Source organism: Mustela nigripes, chromosome 14 (assembly GCF_022355385.1).
Source record: "Mustela nigripes isolate SB6536 chromosome 14, MUSNIG.SB6536, whole genome shotgun sequence".
Taxonomy (NCBI): Eukaryota; Metazoa; Chordata; class Mammalia; order Carnivora; family Mustelidae; genus Mustela; species Mustela nigripes.
Genome location: NC_081570.1, coordinates 14343777 through 14370709, shown reverse-complemented (window position 1 = coordinate 14370709; position 26933 = coordinate 14343777). Strand labels below are relative to the sequence as shown.

The 26933-nt window shown below is 50.8% G+C and overlaps 1 long non-coding RNA gene across 2 annotated transcripts in view; it reads left to right on the top strand.

The window, feature by feature from the left end:
• Positions 1-768: 768 nt before the first annotated feature.
• LOC132001499 (uncharacterized) overlaps positions 769-26933 on the top strand; it is a 63368-nt gene continuing 37203 nt past the window's right edge. For both annotated transcript variants that reach the window (XR_009399625.1, XR_009399626.1), the window contains exon 1: positions 769-1037. This is a non-coding gene — a long non-coding RNA (uncharacterized LOC132001499). The remainder of the gene's footprint in view (positions 1038-26933) is intronic.

The window sequence follows — 26933 nt, the reverse complement described above, 5'->3', positions numbered from 1 at the left end:
GGCCTTCGTTCCCAGGGAGCTCTGACTGCTCAGTAGAAGGGGTGTGAAATTTAATTTGCACTAATTACACCGAAGTTGGGGGGCGGGAAATGAGCTGGCGCCTCGCACGTTTGGCCTCTTCTTAGGTGCTAGGGTGGGGGTGGGGTGGGGGGTGCTGGTACCATGGGAACCGCAGCTGCTGGGATTTTGGGGGAGGTTGATGGGGGAGGGGAGGCAGTGGGCTGGGCTGGGGCCCGACCTTTGTCCCTGTGACTGTGGAGGTCTCGATGCGGGGGTGGGGGGGGGGAGGGAGGCTGTGCCTCCTCTTGCGACAGCTGAGTGACTGAGTGAAGTCTTGGGGGGGAGAAGGTCAGCAGTTCTGTCCCAGGAGACAGAGGGACTATCCCAGCCTGGAGGGAGAGAACGGAGTTTCAACCATTTGCGTGGGGCAGGGGTGTCCCTCTGAAGTCCCCAGGGCTTGAGCTGAGCCGGAGGGCAGAAACCCAGAGGGACCACCTGCCCAGCGAGCACTGCAAGAGGAGGAGGGACTCTGGAGCCAAGAAAAATGCCCTGCGGGGTCTCCTCTGGCTCCAGCCCTACGCCTTCCTTAGCCTTAATTCTCCCTCCTCCTCTTCCTCTGCCCCCCACCCCCAATCCCCGTCAGGTCCCGTCCTGTCCCCTCCCCTACCGGTTCCCAGCCACTTCCCTCCCTTCCTTCTCCTCCCCTCAGCCGCCCTTTCCTGCCACCGCTAGAGGGCGCCGAGGCGCCACGGTCGCCCTTGACTTACCTGCCTAGGACGGGCGGTGGGCGCCTGGATGGGGTAGGTGAGGGAGGCCCCACAGCAACTGGGTCCTCGGAAGAGCTGGGCTGATTGTACTCTGGAGCCTGGGGCAGGTCTGGGCTGCCCTCAGTGGCAGAGGCTGTCGCCAGGACCTCTCCCTTACAACCTCCAGGGGAGGAGGTTTTGGAGGAGAGGGTGTTCCCTTGGGACCTGGAAGGACCCAGCCTGGATTTCCATCCCAGCCCCCTTCCTTCCTCCTGCATAGCATCACCTTGGGTAAGTCACATCACCTCTCCAAGCTGCAGTTTTGCTTTTTTTCTTTTTGTAAAACAGTTGTGAGAATAGCACAGAGTTAAGTACAGGCACTCAAGTGGGAGCTTTCCTTTGACCTTCGTAGGTCAGTTAGTCAACAAATTGTTTGTTGGGCACCTACTAAGTGCTAGGAACTCTGCTAGGCATTGGGGATAACTGGGAACAAGGTGGACACAGGGCTGATCACCATGAAGCTTTCAGTCTAGCAGGGATGAGATTATTATACATAATTGCAAATTCTTAAGTCATTATAAATGTGTGTAATGTGTTGCAAAAGAAAAGTTCTGCATGCCGTGGGAATGAGGATCAGGGAGCCTGACCCCGTCTGACATTCAAGCTGAGCTTCCTTTAGAGCTCAGTCACAAGGGAGACAAGAGGGAAGGGTTCCAGGCAGAAGGAGCAGCAGGTGCAAAGGCCTGGAAGGGAGGAGGTACGGGATGCATTCCAGGCTGTCCCGTGTGGAGGGGGGTGAGAGGGAATGGGGTATGAGATGAGTTGGAGAGGGGGCAGGGCTGAGCACCTGGAGAAGATGAGTGCAAGTACGGCAAAGTAGAAAACCTGTTGGCCCTTTTGTGACAGAGGAGGTGGGCGTTTTCAGAGGGATGTCAATGTGTCTGAACAGGAGAGCGGATTTTTTTTTTCTTCCCTAACACTCTTATAACATCTAAAAATAAAATAGGCATGGAGAGGACATCTCGGTGATGGCATCGCCACACTGGATCTCAGATGTGGATAAGAGGGGAGGCCCGAGGGGACGCCCAAGCAGACCAGGAGGCTAAGCTAGCCCCGTGGCATCCGGGGGACGACTGAGGGTCAGGTCCCTGGGCTCTAGGATGCTGTCCCTGGAGGGTCTTTGCATTATGGGCTGACTCCCTGCCCATCTGTGATAGGAAGAGAGCTAGTCTTGACTGTGTCCCAGCTAGCCTGTGAAAAGCAACCGTGAACTCCTTGCCAGTAGGAGGTTTGCAGGTGCCATAGTCAAGGTTTGTCCCCATTGCCCCCAGTCCTGAGCAACCACAAATCTACTTTCTCTCTATGTTTCTCTACTCTGGACATTTCATATCAATAGGTCTTACAGCATGTGGCCTTTTGTGGCTGGCTTCTTTCACTTAGTGTATGTTTTCAGGGTTCATCTGTATTGTAGCAGGTGTCAGTCCTTTCTTCCCTTTCATACCTGAATAATGTTCCATTGGATAGATAGACCACATTTTGTTTATCCACGAATCAAATGATGGACAGTTGGGTCCTTTCTACCTTTTAGCTCTTATGAATAATGCTTCCATGAATATTTATTTGTGTGCAAATTTTGTGTGTGGACCTAAGTTTTCATTTCTGTTGAGTGTATCATACGTAGGAATGGAATTGATGGGTCATAAGATAATTTGATGTTTAAACAGTTGAGAACGGCCAGACTCTCTGCTAGGGCCGCCGTACCATTTTGCATTCCAATTAGCAATGTGTGAGATTTCCAATTTTTCCACAGCCTTGTCAGCACTTGTCACTATCTGACTCTTTGATTATAGCCATTCCAGTGGGCGTAACATGGTAGCACATTGAAGTTTCAATTTGTATTTCCATGATGGCTAATACTGTTGATTATATTTTCAAGTGTTTTTGGACATTTGTATATCTTCTTTGGAGAAATGATTATTCAGATTCTTTGCCCATTTTTAATTATGATTGTTTGTTTTTTTGTTACTGAGTTGTACGAGTTCTTTAGATCATCTAAATACAAATCCCTCATCAGATTTATGATTTGTAAACACTTTTCTCGCATTTTGTGTGTTTTCTTTCCACTGTGTTGCTAGTATCCTTTGAAATACAAATTTTTAAAATTTAGATGAGCTCCAGTTTACCTGCTTTTTGTTGTTGTTGCTTATAGCTTCAGTATCACATCTGAGAATATATTGCTAAATCCAAGGTTTTATTTCACCATAAAGATTTCACCCTTTCTTCTAAGAGTTTTTTTGTTTCAAATATTACATTTAGATCTTTGATCCATTTTGAGTTATTTTTTTGGCATGGTGGGAGGTAAGGGTCAGATTTCATTCTTATGCATGAGGCTATCCAGTGGTCCCTATACTGTTTGTTGATGGGATGGTTATTTTCCCATTGAATGGTCTTGGCACTCTTGTCAAAAATCAAGTAGCCGTAGGTTTTTGGGTTTATTTCTGAACTCTCAATTCCATTCTGTTGATCTGTATGTCTATCCTTATGTCAGTACCACACTGGTTTGATTACTGTAGCTTTGCAGTAAGTTTTGAAATTGGAAAGTATGATTCTTCCAACTCTATTCATTTTAAAGATAGTTTTGACTTTTTGAGGCCTCTTGCAATGATATGTGAATTTTAGGACCAATTCTTCCAATTCTATAAGAAATGCCATTGAGATTTTTATAAGCATTGCACTGAGTCTGCAAATCAGTTTGGGAGATATCGCCATCTTAATAATATTAAATTTTTTTGAGAAAGAGAGAATGGGAGGGGGAGAGAGAGAGGTAGAGAAAGAATCTTTTTTTCTTTTTTTAAGATTTCACTTATTAATTTGACAGAGAGATACATAGGGAGAGAGGGAACACAAGTAGGGGGAGTGGGAGAGGGAGAAGCAGGGTTCCTATTGATCAGGGAGCCCGATGTGGGGCTCAATCCCAGGACCCTGGGATCATGACCCAAGCCAAAGTCAGACACCCAGGAACCGAGCCACCCAGGAGCCCTGAGAGAGAATCTTAAGCATAGAGCCTGATGAGGGGCTTGATCTCATGATCCTGAGGTCATGACCTGAGCTAAAGTCAAGAGTTGGATATTTAATCGACTGGGCCACCTGGGTGTCCCAGTAATATTAATTTTTATGATCCATAAACATAGGATGTCTTGTGTTTAATTTGGGTCTTTAATTTTTTTCTCTTCTCTTAACGATTTTATTTATTTGAGAGATAGAGACAGAGCATGAGAGAGAGAGAGAGAGAGAGAGAGAGAGTAAGCAGGGGTGGGGTGGGGGGGAAGGCAGAGGGAGAGGAGCAGACTCCCTGCTGAGCAGAGAGACTGACACAGGGCTTGATCCTAGGATGTCAGGATCATGACCTGAGCTGAAGGCTTAATCAACTGAACCACCCAAGTTCCCCTTTTCTTTTCTTTTTAAGCTTTTTAAAAAAAAAAGTTTTTATTTATTTAAATAATCTCTGCACCCAATGTGGGGTTTGACATGACCCAGGACCAAGAGTCACACATAAGGTGTTGTGGTTTTCAAAGTAGAAGTTTTGCACTGCTTTTGTCAAATTTATTCCTAAGTATTTGATTTTTTTGATACTAAATAAATGGAGCCATTTTCTTAATTTCATTTTCTTTGCAATTAGGTAAAAATACAATTGGTTTTTGTATATTGCTCTTATATCCTGCAACCTTGCTCAATTTGTTAGTTTTCAATGAGATGCTTAGAATTTTCTATATATATGATCATATCATCTGTAAATAGAGGAATTTTACTTTTCTTTCTTTTGTCTAAGTGCCCTGGCTAGACCTCCAATACAATGTTGAATAGAAGTGGTGAGAGTGAGAGTGGATATCCTTGTCTTGTTCCCTATTAAATTTAATTAATTAATTAATTTGGGTGGTGTGGGGCAGAAGGAGAGAGAGAATCTTAATCAGACTCCACACTCAGTGTGGAGCCCAATGTCGGGCTTGATCTCATGACCCTGAGGTCATGACCTGAGCTGAAATCAAGACTCATACACAACCGGCTGAGCTACCCAGGTGCCCCTGTGTTGTTCCCAAATTCAGAAGAGCAATCCAGTATTTCACCATTAAGTATGATGTTAGTTGTGGATTTTTCAATGATGCCCTTCATCGAGTTGAAAGAGTTTCCTTCTATTCCTGGTTTGTTGAGTGGTTTTTTTTTTTTTTTTTTATTAATGTAATCATAAAAGGGTGTTGGATTTTGTCAAATGTCTTTTCTGTGTTTATTGAGGTAATTATGTGACATTACAAAATCCCGTTTATATGGTGTATCACATTGATTGATTTTCAGATGTTAAACCAACCTTGCATTCCTGGGCTACATCCCACTGGGTCATGGTGCACAATTCTTTTCATATATTGCTGGATTAGGTTTGCTAGCTTTTATGGAGAATTTTGCATTTATATTCATAACAGATATTTGTGTGTAATCTTTTCTTGTGATGTCTTTTTCTGGTTTTGGTATTAGAGTAATAATGGGATTGTCTTTATTTCTCCTTCTTTTTTGAAAGATGGTTTTTCGGGGTTCTTGGTTGGCAGAATTTTTCTGTAAGCATTTTGAATATGTTTTGCTGCTGCTTTGTGGCCCCAGTGTTTCTGGTGAGAGGTCAGCTCTTAATTTTATTGAGTTCCCTTATAAGTGATAATTTTTCTCTTGTTATCTTGGAGATTTCCTTCTTATCTTTGGCTTTCAGCAATTTTGCTGCTTTACGTTCATCCTTCTTGGAATTTTTTGAAGTTCTTAAATCTATAGATTAAAGTTTTTCATAATTTGGGACATTTTTAGTCATTATTTGATTTTTTTCCCTGCTCATTTCTTTATCTCTTCTCTTTTTGATGTTCCCATTATGCATGCGTTAGTGAGCTTAATAGGGTTCCTCACTTCCCCAAAGTTAATTTTCTTTTGTGCTTTTTTCTGTCTGTTCTTTGGCTTGCATAGTCTCTACCAATATATCTTCAAGTTTGCTAATTATTTCTTCTGCCAGTTCCAATCAACTGGTGAGCCCCTGTAGTGAAATTTTCATTTCAATTATTGTACTTTTCAGCTCCAGAATTTCCATTAAAACATAACTTCTGTCTCTTTTTTAATGTTCTGTATTTGATGAGACATTGTCATTATACCTTCTTTTACTTCTTTAAGCATGACTTTCTCTAGTTATTTGAAAATATTTATAATAGCTACTTAGAATTCTTTGTTAAATCTGACATCTGGTTACTCTCACAGGCAATTTGTTGCTTGCTTTTTTTCTTGTGTGTGGGCCAAAATTTCTCATTTCTATGCATAATTTGTAAATTTTTTTGTTGGAAATTGAATGTCTTAAATAATATATGATAGCAATTCTGGTCTTCTCTGAGGATATAGTTTTTGAGATTGTTGCTTGAGATTTGTTCTGACCCTAAGAGGAATCTTCCTATCTGTCTCCTTCCCTGGTTTTCTCTAATACACTGATCAGTTTAGGATTTCGCTTAAATGTCAAACGAACCCCTGGTCTCCTCTTAATTGTTTTTCACTGTAATATTTATTGGTTTTGAGAGTGTCCTTAAGCTTCAACTTCCCCAGCCTGTGTTGCAAATGAATTCAGTGCTTTTGAGACAAGTTTTGGACTTCTCTATTTATGGTTTCTCTCTCTCCATGGGCAAGGTATCTGAGTCAGGGCTCTGGAACTGGGTGTGGGGACAGTGGTGCCTTCTCTTTGAGTGATGTTCTGCCTTTAGGAGCTGGGTAGTTGATGGAGTGGGGGCTGGATGTGGCCTTTGGTCTTCTCAGTTTGCTTCTCCTGGCATGGAAACTCTGCCTTATAAATGAGCCAGTATGAAGGTGTTTGGGACCCCAGCATGCCATACACAAAGGAGAGCCTTCATCCCACTGTGGGTGTTGGAAAGAAGAAGGGAGCCCCCATATTTCAGTTGTACTCACCTAGACTTAACATGTGCAATACTAAGCTGAGGCAGGATGAGATATACTGATATCCTCCCCTTCCTGGGAAGATACTGTAGGCCTCCAACTGGGAACTGGGGGGGAGAGAGCCCTGGGCTATTGGCTCTGCCCATCTAGAGTGGAGTTTCCATAATGCTGATCTGAGAAGGAAGAGGGAGGAAGTGGGTCATAGTTCAAATGCTGCAGACTCTTGCTGTTCTTATAGAGCTTTATTAGGTTTTCTTGAATGAATGTTTCTTCATTTGCTGTATGCCCTTAGAAACATTTCCACAGACTTTAAATGGTTGTTTTAAAATAATTTTCAGCAGTTTCACTGGGAAACAAATCTGCAGAGCTCCTCACATTCCCATGTCAGAAGTGGAACTCTAGCTATCTGGCTGTACACTAAGGAAGTTGAGGATTTGGCTCTCTTCGCTCCCTCCCCCATCACCTTGCTCTTTCCGTTCTACTAGCCTCCCAATAATGCAATGACTTTCCCCCTTTTCTGTGCAAGTTTTTGGCCAATAATGTGAGTCTCCTCTCAAGATATGTGCATGCATCCATTTCCTATCAGTTTCATCTCCCTCATAAGTCTTCCAGAGCCCCTGACCTTCTTCTTGTTGAGCTGGTTGCTTTCTGCACTTGGTGCACAGTTGTTATCCCAGGATCCTTTGCTACCAGCCAAATGGATTCCTCTGACTCTCTCTTGTGTTGGGTCTTTAGCTTCTTGTATTGCCTGTCTTCTTTTCTCTTGGTTTGTTCCTTTGTTTTAGGGGAACATATCTACCACTAGCCCCCGGAAAAAGATCCATGAGATGTTAATTTTTTGAGACTTGGCACATTTGAAAATGTCTTTATTCTATCCCCATCCTTGATTGGCTGTTAGTCTAGGTATAGAATTGCAGGTTGGAAATGATTTTCCTACAAAACATTTGAAGGTTTTGCTCTATTGGCTATTCCAGAAGAAGGAAGTTGTTCTCATTCCTCACCTTTTCAGTCTGGAATCTTAGTGAATCTTCTCTTAGGGTCCCAAGATAGTGACATTTCATAATGATGTACCTTGGTGTGGGTCTATTTTTATGTATTGTGCTAGGGCCTCTCTGAGTCCTTGAGATTTAGAAAGCTATCTTTTGGATCTGTGAAATCTTCTTAATCTATTTTATTGACAATTCCTGTCCCTCCTACACATTTTTCTATTCTTCCTAGAATTGTTATTATTTGAAGATGGAACTCCTGGACAAGTCTTCCAATTTTCTTTTATTTTCTCTCCCCCCCCCCTTTTTTTTCTTACCTGTCACTTTGGAAAAGCTGAACCTTATTTTCCAATTTTTTCCTTTTCCTTTTTTGCTGTTATATTTTTAATTTTTAAAAGCTTTTTTTAAATTTTGTGCTCTGTGTCTTTTCAAAAAAAAAAATGAGAATCCTATTTTAATTTCACCTCTGCATGTCTTATGATGATACTAAGACATGTTTTTTTATGTTGGTGTTTTCTGTTTGTTTTATTTTTATCTTTCAGGTTGAAGGCATTCTTCTGATGTCTGGCAAACCTTTGTTATCTATGCATATTTAAAAATAGTAAAGTAGGAGCTCATTGGAAGCTCTGTGTACGTGGGTAGGTCTTGTGGGCTATGGGCTTCTTCATAGGGTGATCTGTCAGAGCTATTTGGTTGGAAGACCTCCACTGTTGGTATCTCTAGGGTTTCTCGGGGTCTTCTCTTCTTGGTTCATCATGTTTCCCAGAAAAAGCTCTTCCCGTTGTCTGCCCAGAGGGTGTAAGTCTGGCTGCGGGTGTTCTGAGAGCAGAGTGATGGGAGGTGGTTAGGGTCTTGACATCCAGCTTCTTCACGGATTCTCCCTGTTGTCAGTGGAGGACCATCCTGGGCACTGTGCCTGGTGTCCCCGAATCTACAGGTGTCTGTGGGCTGGGGTGATAACAGCTTCTTAATCAGCCTTTCAAAGAATCTTCTTTATTTAAATTGCTCTTTACTCCAACTTCCAGAGGTATCTGATATGGTCAATCTCTGAGTCTTTGGGGGATGCCCCCCTGCCCTGATTCCTTTTCCTCAATTGTCCATTTATTTTCTAGCTCTTAAACTTTTGTTGCTGTTGTTTCTTCCCCCATTTTTTTCCCATCCTGTGGGCTCAAAACTTTCAAACGTTTAAAGAAGCCCTTTTACTATTGTTTTAGTACCTGAGAGGTGGGGGGAACCAAGGTGATTGTGTGTGTTCAACCTGCCCTCTTTACATGAACATCCTCTCACTGCCTTCCCCAACCCAGTACATGGGGGCTCCGTACTTCCTGTGGCTGAGGTCAAAACTCTGCAGCCATCTTGGCTTCTCCCTTTTCCCTACAACTCACATCCAGGCTCTCAGCAAATCTCTTGAGCTCTGCTTCCCATGCATATCCAGAATTCACCGCCTCCACTGCTACCATCCAAAGCCAGACCACATTGACTCTCACCTGGGTGCTTGCAGGAACTTCCATGCTGGCCTCTTTCTGTCTTTGTGTTCCCTACTGTCAGTTAGCACAGTAGCCTGTTCTTGCCACATTCTGTCACTGTTCTTCCTGAAGCTCTCCTGAGTTACTCTTTCACTGTGCATAAGAGCCCAGATCCCAACAAAGGCCAACAGAAGCCTGTGTGATCAAGCCCTGCACACCTTCCAAGCCACACTGGCCACCTAGTCATCTCCCAACCTGCAAGCCTGCTCATGTTCTGGCTGTTATTTTCACCTGGAGCATTCTCTTTGCACATACCTGTGGGGCTCATACCCTTCCCGTCTTTCTTATCCCACTTCATCTTTCTCTGTAGCAACTCCCGAGGCTAGACATATTTATATCTGCTTATTTAGTTATCCTATGGAAGCAGATGCTTCCATCCTCTACTGTGGATGGTTTTGAGGGAGGGATTTGGGCTCATTTTGTTCCCTGCTGTATCCCCAGCACCTAGGACAGTCCTTAGCGTCTAGTAAGTGCTCAGCAAGTCTGTGTTGCCTGCATGCATTCATGAAGGAGTGAATGCTTGCTCAGCCCTGGCTCTGTTTCTGGGACTCACCTTGTTCCAGGCAAAGTTGTTAAGGAGCTCTGGGTCTATAGCTCTTCCATCCATCCATCCATCCATCCATCCATCCATCCATCCATCCATTTATCCCTTTATCCATCCATGCATTATCATTGTCCTTGTGAGTGTTAATATTTTACAGGCAGAAAGTGGCAAGGGTGTTTTGGCTCCAGCCTGGCTCCAAGAGCCTTGGCTCCTGGCCATGCTGTTCATAAGGCTGGAGGAATAAGACTAAAACCCAGTTTCTTGTCTTGGGGAAAGAAGTTGGAGTGGTGCCTACCCCTAGGTTGCCCATGCCCATAAACTTCTCCCTGCCTATTGTTCAGGCCCTTGTGGGAATCCTGCAAGATCCAGCTCCAATGATGTCCCTTCAAGGAAGCCCCCAGGACTGCCCAGGACAGAGGTAGCTGCTCCTTGCCTGCTTTGTCAGAGCTGGTTACACCTGCTGGCAGGGGGAGTGTCCGATTTCTTATTAATGGCTGCTACTCTCTGTCCACCCTCATCTGCAAGCTCTTCCAGGACAGATTGAGTCTTGCTCTGCTCAGTGTCCCATGAAGCTTGCAGCCTGGGGGGCGCAAAAGGAGCAGCTGAATGGAATGAAGGATGCGGACTAGGGGTGTGGTCAGAATGGGCACCTGGACAGGAAGTTAAGGTCTGCCCCTCACTAGCTGGGGAAGTTTCGCAACTGTCTGGACCTCAATCCTTTTTTTCCTACAGAATAGGGGGAAAAAGAGTTCCCGGTTCCACGAGGATTCAATGAGTTAATGAAATCACTTTGCCAGGCCTGGCATGGAGTAGGCGTGGGATAGAAATTGCTGTTCTTATGAGCCAAGCATCGCTGGCCCCCGCTCATTGGCTTTGCACATCCAACAGCAGATGCTTCCACCTGACTCCTTCCTGGTGCCCAGGGCAGCTTGGCTGAGTCCCTGGTCCCCCCCAGGTTGGCCCTTTGCCACTTAGGGATTGGCCCGTTTGCATGTGGTGCTGGCTTCTGAACAGCCTGGCCCTGGCACTTGGAGTCCTTACCTGCTGGCCATACTGGAGACAGTCATCACTGGGATAACTGGTGTGGCACCAAGGTGGGGGGCAGCAGAGGCAGACTGGAGCCTGGGGTGCCCATTGGACTGGAGCCGCTGCGGCAGCGAAGGCAGGCAGGGATGCTGGGGTGTGTGTGTAAGGGAAAGGAGGAGGGCGTCTTTGCTTCTGTTGTGTTTTTAAAAAGCCGAAAGAGTTTTTCTCTAATCAAGGCCTGCAGATTTCAAATACCAGTCTTCTCTGGCATGTTAGTCCGACTAAGCTAGGATCCCTAAATGTTGAGGGGGAGACCCTACAATTCCTTTCTTGAAGCCTTGAGATATGGGACTGGGGGCCAGGCACGGGCACTCTGACCGAATAGATGTTTCCATAGTCCTTCTCTCCTTTGATGCACTGAATTGTGAAAGGCCCGACTTCCCTCCAGGAAGATGTCAGGGTCAGGTCTGGTCAAGTTCGTGCCCCTTTTGTGTCCAGCTCAATGTGTACTGTATCAGAATGATTATCAGTGTTCTTTTTTTTTTAAATTTTTATTTATTCATTTGACAGAGAGAGATCACAAGCAGGCAGAGAGGCAGGCAGAGAGAGTGAGAGGGAAGCAGGCTTCCCGCTGAGCAGAGAGCCCGATGTGGGACTTAATCCCAGGACCCTGAGATCATGCATGACCTGAGCCGAAGGCAGTGGCTTAACCACTGAGCCACCAAGGCACCCATCAGTGTTCTCTTTAAATGAGCATTCACACCAGGCCTGACGTAGGTTCTACTACTCTGCCCTCTTTGGGATGAGGAAGTGGGTTTGGAGACGGTAGGCGGCCCAGCCTGGTCCTGGTCTCACACCTCCCCGCTGGAGGCAGCAAGGCTGAGATCCGACCCCTCCATGGCCTGCCCCCTTGTTTTTTCTGCCCTTTGCCATAGGGGGCAAAAACTTGGTTGAACCCCTGGCAGTAAAGCGTGCAGTGGGGGGCGGATGTATTACCAGGGGAGGGTTGGAGCGACTTCCCTCTGCCAGCTGCAGCATTCGTCAGGGACAGGACAGGAAAGGGTGATCTGGGGCTGACCCTTGGGCTGATTGGGTTCAGGCTGGAGATCAACCAGGAACGCAGCTGTCCTGGTGGGGACTCAAGCTGCCCAGGTTGTTCTCAGCCTCCTCTTTGGATGGAATAGATTGTGCTCTCCAAGGCGAGGGCTTCTCCAGCCTCTGTTGGAGCCTTTCCTACAGTGGGGAAGCACCCTTTGCAGGGGTGAATAACCCAGATTGTTAGGGAACCTCTCCTCCCCAGGCTTCCCTTCCTTGCTTGGCCCTCATTTCTCCCTGGAGGGTTCTGCAGAATTAAGGGGGGTCGGCCTGATGCCCCTCTCCATATTTGTTGAACAAATAATATAAAGATGCCAGTCTGGTCCTTGGGGAGTTTCATACGAGCTCAGATTTCCACCCCCTCCCCGAGTTTGCCCTGCTGTTAGCACCATACCTGACTGTGGTGTATTTTGTCAAAGTGAAGAGACCAATTTGGGTACATGATGATTCACCCAAACCCAGACTTCCTCAGAGCTTCACCCATTTCCCCACTGATGTCCTTTTCCTATTCCAGGAATGTGTGCAGTGTGTGGCTGGCCTGTATCCTTCATGTCCTCCGGTCTGTGATACTCTCAGCCTTTCCTTGCTTTCTGTGACCTTGAAAGGGTTGAAGAGTAATGGCCAGGTCTCTTGGAAAACGCCGCTTCATTTGGGTTCGTCTGATGTTTTCTCATGATGAGACTGAGGTTATGGGGCTTGGGGAAGTGTACCACAGAGGCCAAGTGGCCTCCTTGTCCCATCACATTGGGGGTGCACGGCATCACTGGTGACATGATCCTTGACCATCAGGTGAAGGTGACATTTGCCAGGGCTCCCCACTGTGAGGGGAAGGGGCTGACATTGAAGTGCCTGATGTGTACCGAACACGATCACGGGCGTTAGCTCATTTAATCCTCATGCCTCCCCAGGAGGGACACTTGCTTACCATGTCCATCTTAAGATGGAGAAAGGGAGGCACTGAGGTAAAGTCATCTAGGCAAGGTTCCCCTTGATCCCAGCAACCTGACTAGAAAGTCCATGTTTTACCCACCCCTCAGCACGTCTCACCTGGTCTAGGTGTCTCCACTGGCTGCCTGCTGTGGGGATTCCTGCAATGGCCTCTTCTTGTTTCCCCTCTGAGCTCATCTCCTACCCCATATTCCTTGGCCACTCTGTTCCAGCCACACTGGCCTTTCCATTTCAGGAATATGCCAGGCACACTCCTACCCCAGGGCCTTTGCACATGCTTCTCTTTTGTTCAGAATGCTCTGTGTTACCCAGCTGGTTTGGCTGGCCTTTACTGAAATGTTGTCTTATCGGCGATGCCTTCCCTGGTCATATTTAATTTTTTTTTTTGAGTTTTCATTTATTTATTTTTGTGGTGCAAAAAACTGGTTTTATTGAAACATGGGGACAGGACTCATGGGCAGAAAGAGCTGCCTTCCCCGGTCATATTTAAAGGCATCCCCCACCTCCCAGCACTCTGTAGCCTCCCCTTGAATGTTTCTATAGTATCTACTAGCATCTGGTCTTCTCTTTCTTTTACTTATCGATTGGTTGATTATCCGTCTCCCTCAACTAGAACATAAGCCCCACGAAGAGATGTTTTGGTCTGTCTTGCTCATCGCTGTGTCTGCAGTGCCTGGAACAGTGCCTGGCCAAGAGGAGGTGCTCCGTGAATATCTGTGCATGAACGCCCAAGCTTGCTGGCACCCAGGACTCCTCCATCATCTTATCCTTGATGAGAACGTCCGAAGAAAGAATCATGTTCCACGTGGGCAGAGTCTTCCTGCAGGCTGCCATTGATTCATGTACCAGGACCCCTTGAACTGGGTCTGTTTGAAGCAGACCAGACTGTTTCTGGTTCTACTTAACCATCCAGTCCCTCAGCCCTTACATGGGCTGCTTCTTCTGAAAAGAAAGGGGGTAGGTCTGATTTGTTTGCTCTTGTAAACAAAATATATTTAATGCTTTGCCTTGTACACACTAAGTGCCCAATAGTTGTTTGGGTTTGTTTTTTTTGTTTTGTTTTGTTTTTTCAACAAACATTGAAAAGAGCCAGCAGTGACTCGGTCTCCTTTAAAGTGACGTATAAACTATCTTGTTTTCTTATGGTGCAATTCCCATAGGCCTTTTCTAAGGGCAACATGGACAGGAGAGGGTAACCTTGGCCTTGGAATCTGCATTTAACAAAGTTTCATACATACCTACACAGGCTTGGGTGATCACGAAGGGAAATAGCATCTGTTTCCAGATCAATATCCTAGTGCTCTGATTGGTCTGAAAGGAAACCAGGTGATATTCTCCGGGGCGAGCCGTGAAAATATTGTACAATGGGATGTATTTGTACACAAATAGTTTACTATGATCAGAGGCTCAGGGGAAGCTGGTGTGAGGCTGTGAGCGGGGAGTGCAAATACAGAGAGGCCTCCCCTTGCCCTCAGAGGAAAACTGGAGCTCTAGCATCTTTGTTTGATGCCAACTGGAGGCCAGAGCTTTCCCCGGACAACTCTCACTTCATCCTCGTACTGGCCATCCCTCCCCTTCTGCAGCCGAGGACATGGAGACACTTGGTGCCCAGGTAATGTGCCAGAGGCTGCAGGGCTGGTCAGGGCAAGAGTGGGGACAGGACCCCTGCCTGTCTGGCTTCTCTGGCTTCTCCCACCATCTCCCCACCTGCCTCGCCTTTGCGGCCTGCTGTCCTGTGCGATGGAGGTCATCCAGCCCCAAGCCAGTGGGATGGACTCGGTGACTTCTCAGACACTTCCCATGGGTCCTTCCTTCACCGGAGTCCCTTCCAGGTCTCTGACCCCTGGGCAAGGTGTGGGCGGCCCTGAGGAGGGGGATGGGGAGCCCTATGCCCAGGCACCTGCTCTACAGGCAGGGCTGAGGGGGCCCGGGGAAGAGGGTGAGGAGAAGCTGGGGAGAGGTATGTTCTCCATGTGCGTCTGTCAGCCTCCACTCTGGAAATGAAAAGCCTTTTAATTTCATCGTCTGCTCGTCTGGTGTTTCCTCTGTGAGGCTGTCTGTGCCAGGAGGCCCTTGGCCACAGGACGCATGTTTGACAAATCCAATAAAGCCTTTATTTGGCCGGCTGCTTGTTCCCCGGAGCTCCCCAGCCTGGGAGACGTTACCTCATTCATGCTTCTCACCTGTGGTGCGGGGCAGGGACCCCGAGCAGGCTCAAGAGAGAGGCGGAGGCCAGGGAGGTCCATGCTGCCCACAAGGGGTGACAGACGGTGCCTGGGGCAGTGTCTTGCGACCTGAGTGTTGGCCTCAGCCTGGCCACCAGTTCTCTGCTGGACAATGCCTGGACATGCTGGACCTTAGTTTTTCTCCTATGAAGCAGCAGGATTAGATGAGGTCAGTGGGTTCGATGTGTTTTTTTTTTTGAGCAGTGAAACCCACTTTCCCCAAATGGAATGGGCTATGGAGGTCTCACCTCGGATGTCTCTGGCTCTTGGTCACTATTGCCCTGAACTTTTTCTCTTTTTTAAGATGGCGGGCTTGTTTCTGCCTCAGGACCTTTACACTGGCTTTTCTTTTCGCGTGAATATCCTGCTCCTAGAATGATCTGTACATAGGTGGCCCTTGTCCATTCAAGAGTCAGCTTGGATGTCGCTTCCTCCGAGCACCTTCTCTGACCCTGGTTAAGGATGCTCTGCCCTGCACCACCCTTTGTGGCCTCCCTCCTCCCAGTCTTTGAAGCTCCTCCCCGCCCCCCAGTCGGATGCCACGGAACCCAGCTTGAAAACCACTAGGACTTATCTCTACGGCCCCTTGCAGCTCTGACAGTCCACAGCCAGCTCTGTCTGCCCCACTGCCAAGCAGGGCTGCGGCTTTAGAGAACCATGGGGAGCATCTCCAGTCACCTCCAAGGAGGGGCCCTTAAACCAGTTTGCAGGTTTAGAGAGGTGCAAAGAGCTTTTGAGGAGGGAAAAGAGAAGAGAAGCAGAGGCCTGGGAGCTCGGCCTGGGCCTTCTCTAACAATAGCGAGCCAGCCCGCTTGGCAGAGGTCACGGCAGGAATCGGGACTGTAAATGGGAGATGCGGAGGTGCAGATGCGATGCGAGATGCGAGATGCGAGATGCGGGGTGTGTCCAGGCCTCAGGGGGCCCAGCCGATGTGAGGTGTGCGGGTGGCGCTTTGGGCTCTGAGCAGGATGGTAGGATGGTCAGGCCCTTGGGAGAGAGCAGCAGAACGGAGAGGGGAGACGTGGAGACGTGGAGGCTGGGAGGCAGGGAGAAGGGAAGGCTGAGAGCCTGTAGGGCCTGGGCTGTGGAGGAGGGGCGGAGTGAGGGGTGGGCTCAGGGAAGGGGAACGGAGGATGGAGATGACCAGCGGCAGTGAACAGTGTGGTTGGAGAGGAAGAGGGAACAGACTGAAATAGACGGGAGCTTCCAGCAGCTTGCAGAGAGGATGCTCTGGTTTACCCATCGCTCTGGGAGACAGTGTTGGCAGGTGGTGGGGGAGGGCTGGCTGTGGACTCCTCTCACCCATCCCCCAACCTCTCTCACCCTCCCCACCCCCACCCCAGGCCAGGAGGGAAAGGCTTCATAACTCAGCTGCCCCCCATCTCAGGCTGCCTGGGCCACCCTCTGGCTTGGTTCCTCCTGGAAGGGCCAGGGTTAATGTGCTGATGGTCACCCAGGGGCCTTAGTGAGAGTAGGGGTGACTCCACATCGATTCATCCCCACTGTGGAGAACAGAGTACACCGTGGAAAGTGCTACGAGCACCGGGCTGGGGGAGCTGCCCTTGACCCTGAGGCCTGGCTGGCAGGTGCCCACACGTCTGGGGCAGGGTGCGCTTCCTGGGTATGAGGACAAGGTCAATTTTCTCAAACCCTAGGCTCATCCCTGGATCCTCCTCTTTCTCCAGCACGAGACCTGAGTGCTCCATAGTCCTTGAGGTTCAGACAGAAAACCTGCCCCTGGGAAGAATCGACTCAAGAGGGAGATGAGAATGGAAGGGTATGTCTGTCTAGGGGTGTGTTTTAGAGTTTGGTGGAGCTGCCTGCAGAGTGTGCCCTGACTGCCAGAAATGAGGGGGATTCTTTGGATAGCTAGAATGTGTTCTGGGCCGTGGGAAAAGTATTCTGGAATTTGAGGACAGATTTTGGAATTCTAGGCTTGTTCTGGAACTCTGGGCTCCAGTTCAGAATCTCAGGGATGGTTGAGAAGCCTACGGTGTATTCCGGAATTCCAAGGCAGATTTCTGAGTCCTGGGGGGGCCCACTGGCGTCCTGGGCAAGTTCCTCATTATTCACCTGCTAGACCTGTCTTATCTGCTGCGATCTGTGGGGACACATGGTTGCAGGGAGGTGGTTGCTATGACGACCGCAACCATGGGGTGTATCAACTCCTAGAATTTACTCTAAGCCTGTGACATTTTAGCTGGTGGAGAAGCGCAGTTAGCTCCCAAGAGCCTGATGAGCAGGGATTCCTGCCAACCCTTCCTGTGTGCTCCCCTTCCCCCCAACCTCAGATAACCTCCCACTAGGACCCATGGATCTGGCTGCCCAACACTCCCTTGGGCAAATGAATATTCAAAGGCAGCCAAAAAGTGTATTCAAATCCTATAAACTTCCGCCTGCCTTGATCCATTTAAATGCATCAGTATCTTCTGTTTTGCCCCATTTATCTGCCAGGAAAATGAAGGGTGATTCCAGGAGCCCAGAATAAGTGCTTTTTCCCAAGTTGCTTTAACCTCCTAAGTGGGGTAAGAGAGGGCTGGGGCTGGGCTCCTCACTCCTCCCTCTCCTCACCCTCAGACAAAGTCTCACAGGGTCCTAAAATCCTGGAATGCATCTGCTGAAACTGGGGTCTAGGGAGGGGAGGTGATAGCAGGAAGGAGCAGAGGCTGGCTGAACCCTGTCTCCCCTCCCTGGGGCTGTCAGGCTCAGCCCCTGCAGCCAGCGCCCCTCACCCCCACCCTGAACTCTGCTTTTGTCTCCAGAATCACAGACTGTCATGTGTGGAAGACCTTTGAGAATCACCTGGGCTCTACAGATGGGGAAACTGAGGCCCAGAGACATTCCTTCAGATGGTGGCAGGAAAGGGACCTGAATTTCAGGCTTCCAGTTCCCAGCCCAGAGCTCTTGCTGTCATATTTACCTCTACCTCATATAATTCATTCATCTGTCCGTCTGTCCATCCCTCCCTCCATCCATCCTGCATCCATCCCTTCAGCCACTCAGAAAGATATTAAGTACCTGCTGAATGCCCTGTACCATCATGGGATGAACAAGACAGAAAGCTCATGGTTGGGGTCAGCTGGTCCCTACCCTTCCCCCCGCCATCCATCTCCCCCTCAACCAAGCAGATGTTCTCCCATTGAGATCAACACATGTCTATCTCTGCCTCCACCCCGCAGTGCCAACACCCTAAGCTCCTAGTTTCTGCCTTTTTGCTCATCATGTCCCCCTGTCTGGAATGCCACGGTAACTCACAATTTATCCAAACCCTACTCCTCCTCGTCCACGAAAAACTCCCCCCATCCTCCACAAAGAATTTCCTTGCCATCAAGGCCATCCGAGCCCTCCTTTCTCCCATGACCTTTGGAGTAGGAACAGCACAGATGAGCCTCCATTTTCTGCTTTTTGATTTTGTCCTACATCGCTCCTGGGGAACAGACCCCACGTTATTTGATTGCTCATTATTACATTTGGGCAGTGCCGTGATGCAAAGAAAATGCCACGGGATGTGGAGTCAGACAGGGGGTCAAGTCTTAGCTTTACAGATGAAATACTGTGTGGCCTGGAGCAGGTTGCTGAACCTCTCTGAACTGCAGAAGTGTGCAATACAGTTCTACAAGCTGATGCCTTTGAATAAAGTGCTGAATAAACAGAAGTCTTCCTCATTTCAGGATCTTTTTCCCTCTGTGCTGCTTGGGCTTGTAGGCTTGACTAATTATCAGTTGCTTGAGGCACAGATATCCCCCCTCCCCTATTCCTCACACCCCAGGAGGTGGGGAGGCTTCACTTCAGGGCAATTTCCCAAGAGGGGTCTTGCTAGGCAAGCTTTTCTTTTAACTCTCTTCTCTCCCAGTAAGACCCAAGGCAGTGGTAGGGATGGGTGGAATTCTTTTCTTCCTGGAAGACGGGCTTCCTGATTGGTTGAGGTGGGGGGGGGGGGTCTGGACAGGTGTTTGAGGATTTCCCAAGAGGATGTGGCTATCTCGGGGACAGTCTCCTGGCTGGGAAAACAGAAGCACTTGGTGGCTTGGCTCCCCCACTCTGGGCTCTTCATTTTCATCTTCACCAGGTTCTCTTCCCTGATGGTGGCTTTAACACTCTGGGTGTGGGGGGGACCTGTGGGAGGAGGCTTATGCCCTGAGCACCTGTTTCCCTCACCCCCCAATCCATCTGTGATTTCCAGAGCTAAGATTTGTTCGCATCACAGTGGTTCCAGGAGAAAAACTCAAAACCCATCTATGTAATACATATCAACCTCCACTGTGCAACTGCGTGTGCCTGCTGTCCGTGCAGGCCCTGGGGGTGCACACGAGAAGGCAGGTGTTCACAAGGGGATGGGCCATGCTGGACCTCGCATGGGCATGCCTCCCTGCAGGCGTGCAGCTGTTGTCTGCGATCCGAGCCTTTGTGCTCGGCTATCTTTCACACGCCTGGTGGGTGTCCCTTCAGGTCTACCTAAAGGGGTAGATGTACACATGCACCGGCACACTGGTATACGGTGTGCACAGGCCTGCACACCCTCATGCGCCTGTCTGTGTAAAAATGCAGACCTGTTTTGTGTCCGTGTGCTAGAGATAATCACAACAGCTGACAGTGAACATGCTAGGTGCTAGGTGCCGTGAAGGGGGGGGGGGAGGGGTGTAGACTCACTGAGCCCTTCCAACACACACATATGTAGGTCTGTATTATTATCCCCATTTCACAGATGTGGAAACTGAGGCTCAGGGAGTTTCCATCCCTTGTCCAAGTTCCCATAGCTAGGACGTAGGAGGGACGGGCTGTGGGCCCAGGCTGTCTGCTCTGCGGTCTGTGCCTGGAACCACTGCACTAACGTGTTAATACAAGGTGCTGAGGAATGAAGTCAGACCTTTGCTTGGGCCTTTCTTTCCTTCCCTAGAGTGTGAAGGTGGGCTCCTGGTGAGTTGTGCATGCCTGCTCCAGGCTGCCCCCTTGGGAGCTGCCAGGGGTACTGCATTGTCTTCAGGGGGCCAGTGCGCTGTGGCTCCTGAGCCAGGCTCTCTGGGCAGACCACATTCCGCTGTGCTTTCTTTTCTCAGGTCTCCCAGGTCCCAAGTCCCAGCTGAGCCCCACCAGGCAGCAGGAGGCAAACCAAGCTGCTCCTGCGGTCCTGGCTCTTCCCCCTTCCCCCCACAGTCGTGTAGTTCTTAGGGCCCCACCATACTCCTGTTCCTACCCTCCTCTCCTCTTGTGGAGATGACTCTTGAGGACAGATGCTGAGACCGACCCTCCTGGACCAGTCTGATGGGGTTGCCTCCCACGCCCCCCCCCCCCGCAATGTTGAGCACCTGCAGTGTGGCTTGGGATCTCCCCGAGTCCTACTTCGGGCCCTGCTGCTTCTCCGCTGTGACCTCAGGCAAGTTTGTTAGCCTTTCTGAGCCTCAGCGTCCTCATCTGTGAAGGGAGAATAGTGACCCCTGCTGCAAGAGTTCATGGGAAGATTATTTGGGTCATACATGGGAAGGGCCAGAACTGCACCTGGCATTCGGCTACGCCATCCCTGGGGCTGTGGCAATTGTCACCACCCCTGGGAGGGTAGGGAGCTCTCTAAAGGCAGGGACCATGACCATGACCTCTTCTGTCCCAGGGCCTGGCTTGGTCCCTGGTGCCTCCTTGATGTGGCTTGGCTGTGATTGGATGTCTGAGTGAGGGAGTCCAGTCCTTGCCCGGTGGGACCAGTTGTTCCCTTGTGTGGGATAAACCCACCTCTCTGTCTTAGGGGGGTGGGGTGAGGCCGCTAGCTCGGCGCCAGGGATGCAAAGTAGGACAGGCCTCCCCAGGGGGGTTGCCGTGGCAACAGGGAAAGTTCTGCTCAGAGGCAACCGCACACAGGGTTGGCTGGGAGGGTTGCTTGCCTGGAGTAAGGAGACAGGCTATCAAAATGGCTTTTGGGCCTCAGCGACTCATCCGTAAAATGGGGGCTGAGCTTCTAGCTCATGATGAGGGTCAGAGGTAAGGGGTCGTGGATGCTGGATGCTGTTGGAACCTGCAGAGGGGCTGCCCAATCTCGGCTGCTTTACGACTGTCTTCCCTGGCAGCACGGAAATGTCCCAAGGGGACGGACATTGTTTTATTCACTGCTTACACCCCCGGCACCCAAAACAGCGCCTGACACATGGGAGCTGCTCATTAGTAGTTGCTAACCAAAGAACTAGATAAGAAGATGGGGACAGGTCAAGGTCCTGGCCCAACCCCGGAACATCTAGAATTCTACCAGGTCCTGATTCTGAGCTGTTAGAGACCAACATTAGAGACCTCCTCGACACCATCTCTGACCTACTGCAGACCCCCACGGACCCCTAAGGATCACCTCACCCCCAGGTGGGAACTCTGAGCACAGGCAGGGGACTAGGGTCCCCCTGGCTTTGGGAGAATTGTCCCAGCCTGGGATTCTCAGAGTTGGCTGAGGACAGGAGTTTGGGGTGGCAGTGAGGGGTGCGGGGCATGGGAGGGAATCATGGTGGATATAAAGAATACAGGTTCCCAGGCCCCTGCCCATCCCTATTCAATCAGACTCTGGGGTGTGGCCGGTGTTTCAGGGTGTGACAAGTCCCCCCGGGGCTTCTGGTGAGTGGCCAGGTGTGGGCTCTTCTGCTCAGGACAGAGCCTCCTGTAGTTAGGCTTTGAGGGGTGTCCCCAGCCCATCCGGGGTCTGGTGCTTCTTCTACCCTTGGGGAGCCTGAGGCCCAGAGAGGAGCATGAGTAGGCCCAGGCCCAGCTCCGGCAGTCCTTCGCCCTGTGACGTGGGCAGTCTGCCAGGGCTCTCTACATGTACTTTTGTCAACACCCCTGGCGTCTACCAGGCCTGGCTGACTGAGTGCTGACTGCATGGCTCCCACCTGTGCCTCCTGGTCAAGACACAGAGCGGCCGGGGAGAAGCAGATGCTGAGTCTGTACTGGCTCTCGTTTTGGGCTTCTTGGGCAAGTGCCCTAACCTTTCTGACCTGAGAAATGGGCATCCTGTGGCCTTGGCAGCTGGGCTGGCTTAAATCTCTGGTTAGGAGTTTGAACCTTGCAGCCGGGGTGCACAGATTTGAATCCTGACTCCGCGGAGGTTGACGGCTGTGGGACCACCACACGTGACTTCACCTCTCTGGGCCTTAGCATCCTCCTCTGTGCGAGGAGGGGGATGAATCCCAGCTTCCCAGAGGCCCGTGGCGAGGATTCAGTGTGAGGGTGCCCCGAGAAGATCGAAGCAAGGAATGCTCTTTGAGAGAAAGGCAGAAAGGGGGCGACTCACGTGTACAGCCTGGTCTGCCCCAGCGCGCGAGAAAGGCCAGAGAACAGACCGGGGGCTTCGCCTGTATCGAAGGGCAGCCCGGAGCGGGGGCAGTAGAGGGGAGAGGTGTTTGTTTGAACAGCCAGAGATGCTGAGAGGCCCCTGGTGTCTGTCCATTAGCTAGTTCCTGCTGAGCCGGAGGGAGCAGGAGGCTGGGGAAGTGTTGAGCTGCGCAGCTGTGCCGGCTCTCTCTGCTGAAAAGCAGTTTCTAACTCGTTGTCTTAATGTGTCCTCACCATAACCCCGGTAATGGTTAGCCCAGGGATGGGGCTTGCTTCAGAGGGGCCATGAGAGCCCAGAGAGGTCAGCTGGCTTGGCCAAGGTCACGGGCATCACGGCAGTGGCAGAGACAGGGAATGGGGAGGGTGACTGTGTTTCTGAAGGAGAGGACAGCCCTGGGGGTCATCACTCCCGGCTGCTGTCTTGCTCACCTGCTGTCGACCGCTGTGCTCTGGAGCTCCACGTCCGTGTTTGAGTCCTGGGTCTGCCACCAAATGGGTGCCTTGTCTCCTGTAAGCCTGGGTTCTTCCTCTGTCAGATCGGAGGAACAACGGGACCGACCCCACAGAGCTGTTTCGGGGAGTAGCCCAGTCTCGGCAGAGCGTGTGCCTGGCACTCAGGGGCTCGCTCGCTTGTGCATAGCTCTGCTGCTCCCAGGTGAGATGTCACCTGTCTAGGTCTCAGTTTTTTCGTCTGCCAAATGGGCATTTATTTTGTGCCAGGCATTATGTGAGTCGGGACGTTGTTTAATATGAACGGTAACCAAGGAGGTCAATTTCTTTTAGTCCCGTTTCTCAGATAAGGAAACCAAGATGCAGAGAAGTGAATTAATGTGTGGTAATTTGGCTGATGACCGAGATAATCCAACGCGAACGCAGACCTGAGATCCTAGAGCTCATGGCCCCTCAAAGTGTCCGCCTTAGGTTTCCCTCCGGGGAGTTCTTCAGGCTGATATGCTTGCCTGGGGCTGTGGAGTCTGGGGGCAAGAGCCTGCTGGACTGCGTGGAGGCTGGAGCAGCAGGACGCAGCCCCGGGTTGGTACCCAGCCCCACACCCCCACTGCCAGGGACTGCCCTCTGCACTGAACCTGGGTATGGGGCTTGGGTCCTCCCTGGGCCTTCCCACTCCCCGGAGCCTGGAGGAGGTTGGCAGGCCCCAGGCCGTGGAGGGAAGGCCATCAGCTGGCGCTAGAGCCTGAGTGCTGGTAATGACCCGATTTTCACACGGAGGCGCTCAGCCTCTCCCCACGCTAGAACCCGCTCCTGGAGCTCCCATTCTGGAATGAAGCGGCTGCAGATTGTATAACTCGGAACAGGTTATGTAAGTGTGTAGCAGGCCCTGGTGGGATTGGGGAAGGAGCAGTGCTCTCAGCCCTTGCTCCTGAACCCCCAGCTGAAGTCTGGGGGGGAAGGGTGCGGCAGCGGGGCTCCTGCTCCCACAGCTGCTCAGCTGCCTGCCTGGGGCTGAGACCTCCCGCTGGGACCTGGCAGGGGAGGGCAAGGCCATGGTGTGGAGGGGGGCAGCACCCGTCAGGGCTGCGGGGAGCCTGGGTTGGATTCCCTCTCTGTCAGAACTGGACAGATCCTTTCCCCTCTCCAGGCCTCAGTTTCCTTTTCTGGAACGCTGAGGAGGAGTGGCTTGGGGAAGCTCCAGGGGCCCTCACAGTTCCAAGGGTGCTAAGTCCCTTTCACCTTGGGGGCAAGGCCCAGATTTCTAGGGTCTGACGTTCCCGTGGTTGTCCATGGGGGCCGTCTCCCTCTGGGCCCTGACTTGCCTGTGTGTCTCTAGGGAGGGGCGCTCTACTCTCAGCCACCCGCCGGTGCCAGACGTGCCTGGACTTTGGGGGTGTTCCGGAGGTGGGCAAGAGAGCGGAAGCCGGGCGTTCTGTCCCTTCTCTCTCTTTGGCCCCCTGACTGAGTCCTTGCAGAGAGCGGCCACAACACAGATGCAACAGTCACAATCAAGAGAGCTACCGTCGCTCCGCCAGGCCTGGGCCTGGTTAGCTCTCCCGAAAGACCCGTGAAGTATGTACGCACTTTTATTACCACTGTTTTACAGATGGGGCTGAGGCTCCGAGGGGACAAGGGACCTACCCCAGCTCACACAGCCAGTCAGTGGCCACACCAGCAGTTAACTGCGGGTCCGTGAGACGTTCGAGCCCATGACCCTGTGAGTCTGCACCAAGCGGGCCTGCTTCTCTCAGGACACCAGAGAGCTGGGAATGGCCAGATGGCGTAAACAGCCCCGTTCTGTGGTCTAGGCTCTGAGGAATGTCCGTCCCCCTCACTAGCCACCCCCGGGCCTCTCTGGACTCCCCACCCCTCTTTGTTCCCTTTGTGCCACCCACGGTGGCCACCGCGGCATCTGTGAAGTGGGCAAGCGCAGGCTGCGTGGGCGGTCAGCGCGGAGGGTGCGCGGGCACTTGTATTTTTAAACCCCGGCTCTGGCCAGCCTCCGAAGTCAATCGAGATGGGGCTGGGGGTGTGGTTTCCTCTGGGCACTGCGGACTCTCAGTGAGAGGGCTGGGGGGCATCACTGGCATCGGGAGGTACCCCGCTGGTAAGTGGGGGCTCTTCCCTGTCAGGGAGAGGCTCAGCACTGGCTGGGGTCTGTGCCCCTTGGAGCCCGGGAGCCCCAGGCAGCCTGAGCAAAGCCCATGGGAGCAAGGGGCCAGGTCGGAGGCCTGGAAGGATGAGCCAGGGAGAGCAGGAGAGGAGGGATGGGCTGCAGGGTGTGGCTGAGAGGGTCCTTACAAAGCTGAGAGTCCAGCCCAGTCCCTCTGAGATGGGGAAGCTGAGGTCCTAAGAAGGAAAAGGTCCAGGTCACACTGTGTTTTAGAGGCAGAGTCTGAACTCGAACCCGCAGTGCTTGATCCAGAAGCAAGAGCAAGTTTGGATTCCCTATTTCATGGAGGCTCTGCTCCTGGGTAGGGGAGCTTTATCTGCCCTGTAGGAAGGTGGGGGAAGGGACCCCTCCTGTGTCCACTGATGCCGTGTTGAAGGAATCAGGGCAGGGTTTCATGATCAAGGCCAGAGGACAGCAGAGGATATTGAGTGGGGAGGAAGGGAGAACCTGCCCGAGCCCCAGGGCCCCCACCGGCCCCCCCCTACCCTCTCCCTTCTGATTCTTGGTTCATCGGCCACTTTTCTTGCCCTGACTGATGGCACCAGGGAGGTCCCTGATCCTATTGTACGGAGCAGGAAATTGAGGGAAGGCCATTTACAGAAAAAAATGGGATAAAACTGAGACACAGAGACTGGGAAGACAGCCTCTGCCCCTGGCTTGAGGCTCTCGGGCTGCATAACTTTGTCACGGCACGTTTCTGGACTGCGGCTTCTTCCTTTATCAAGTAGGGGACAATCATGAGCGTTTACCAAGTGCTAGACTGGTCATTTTCATATGTTATTCTACTCAACCTTGTGACGACCCAGTTTTCGGATGAGGAAGTGGGAGGGTCAGAATGGTTACGTGGCATGTCCAAGGTCACTCAGCTGCTACGTGGCAGAACCTGGGTCTGTCTTCAGAACTCAGGTACTGAGCCAGTCTCAGAGGTCCCCCTGCCCCAGGAGGAAGGGTCAGGTTGCTGAAGGAAAGACAAATAGTGGGAGGAAGAGCATTGCAGAGAGGGATGGGGGTACATACAAGCCAGCGTTTTCAGCCCTCTTCTCTCACCTCTGTCCAGGCCTCTCTCCAGATGCCTTCTTGCCCACCCCTGCCTAACCCCCTCTCCACACCACTGCTGCCAGCACTGGTCTTCAGAAGACACAAACCTGATCTTCCCGCTCCCCAGCTGGAATCTTCATGGCTCTCCCCATCTCCAGGGAAAATAAAAATCGCCTCAGGTGGCATTCAGGGCCTTTTCCCTTTCATAAGCTGCCGCCTTCCCTCCTCTCCAGGGTCCCTCGACTCTGGCCACATGGTTCTCTGGACACGTTTTCTATTCCTCCCTCATGCCTTCACTCCCTCAGACACTCACTCTATCCTCACACTTCGGTTCCTCCCTTGAAACCGGCCCAAAGTCACTTCTGTTGAAGCTTTCCATGCCTGTTCCTGGAGGAACAACAGTCCCTCTTGATGCTCCTATGGCCCTGAGAGTGGTTCTTGTCACCTAGTTTTGTGGTTAACTGTTCATGCAATGCTCTCCCCAACTCACACCACGTGAAGGTCCCTGGGAGAGTGGGGGAAAGAACTGTGTGAGCCACTCCGGTGTCCCCAGCCCCAAGGCTGAGCGGATGAATCAAGAGCAGATCAGGAAGCTACAGAGAATGGAAGATCAGAAAAAGTTCTTTCTGCGTAGAGGCCACGTCTTGGGTTCTGGAATAACTTTGTCTGCCTCCCATTCACTAAGGATGGCTCAGCTCAGGTTGAGAGCTAATGTCCCAGCATTGGACAGACCTGGAATTGCAATGTATGGTCCTGGGTGAGTCACTGAACCTTTCTAAGCTTCTGTTTTTCTTCTGTGAAATGGGCAAACAGTATGGTTCAATTGAGGATTCAGTATGATAGTGTCCAGGAAAGTTCTAGAGCAGAGCATAATCTGGAATAAGGTAGGTGCTACAGATCTCTTCTCTCTTCC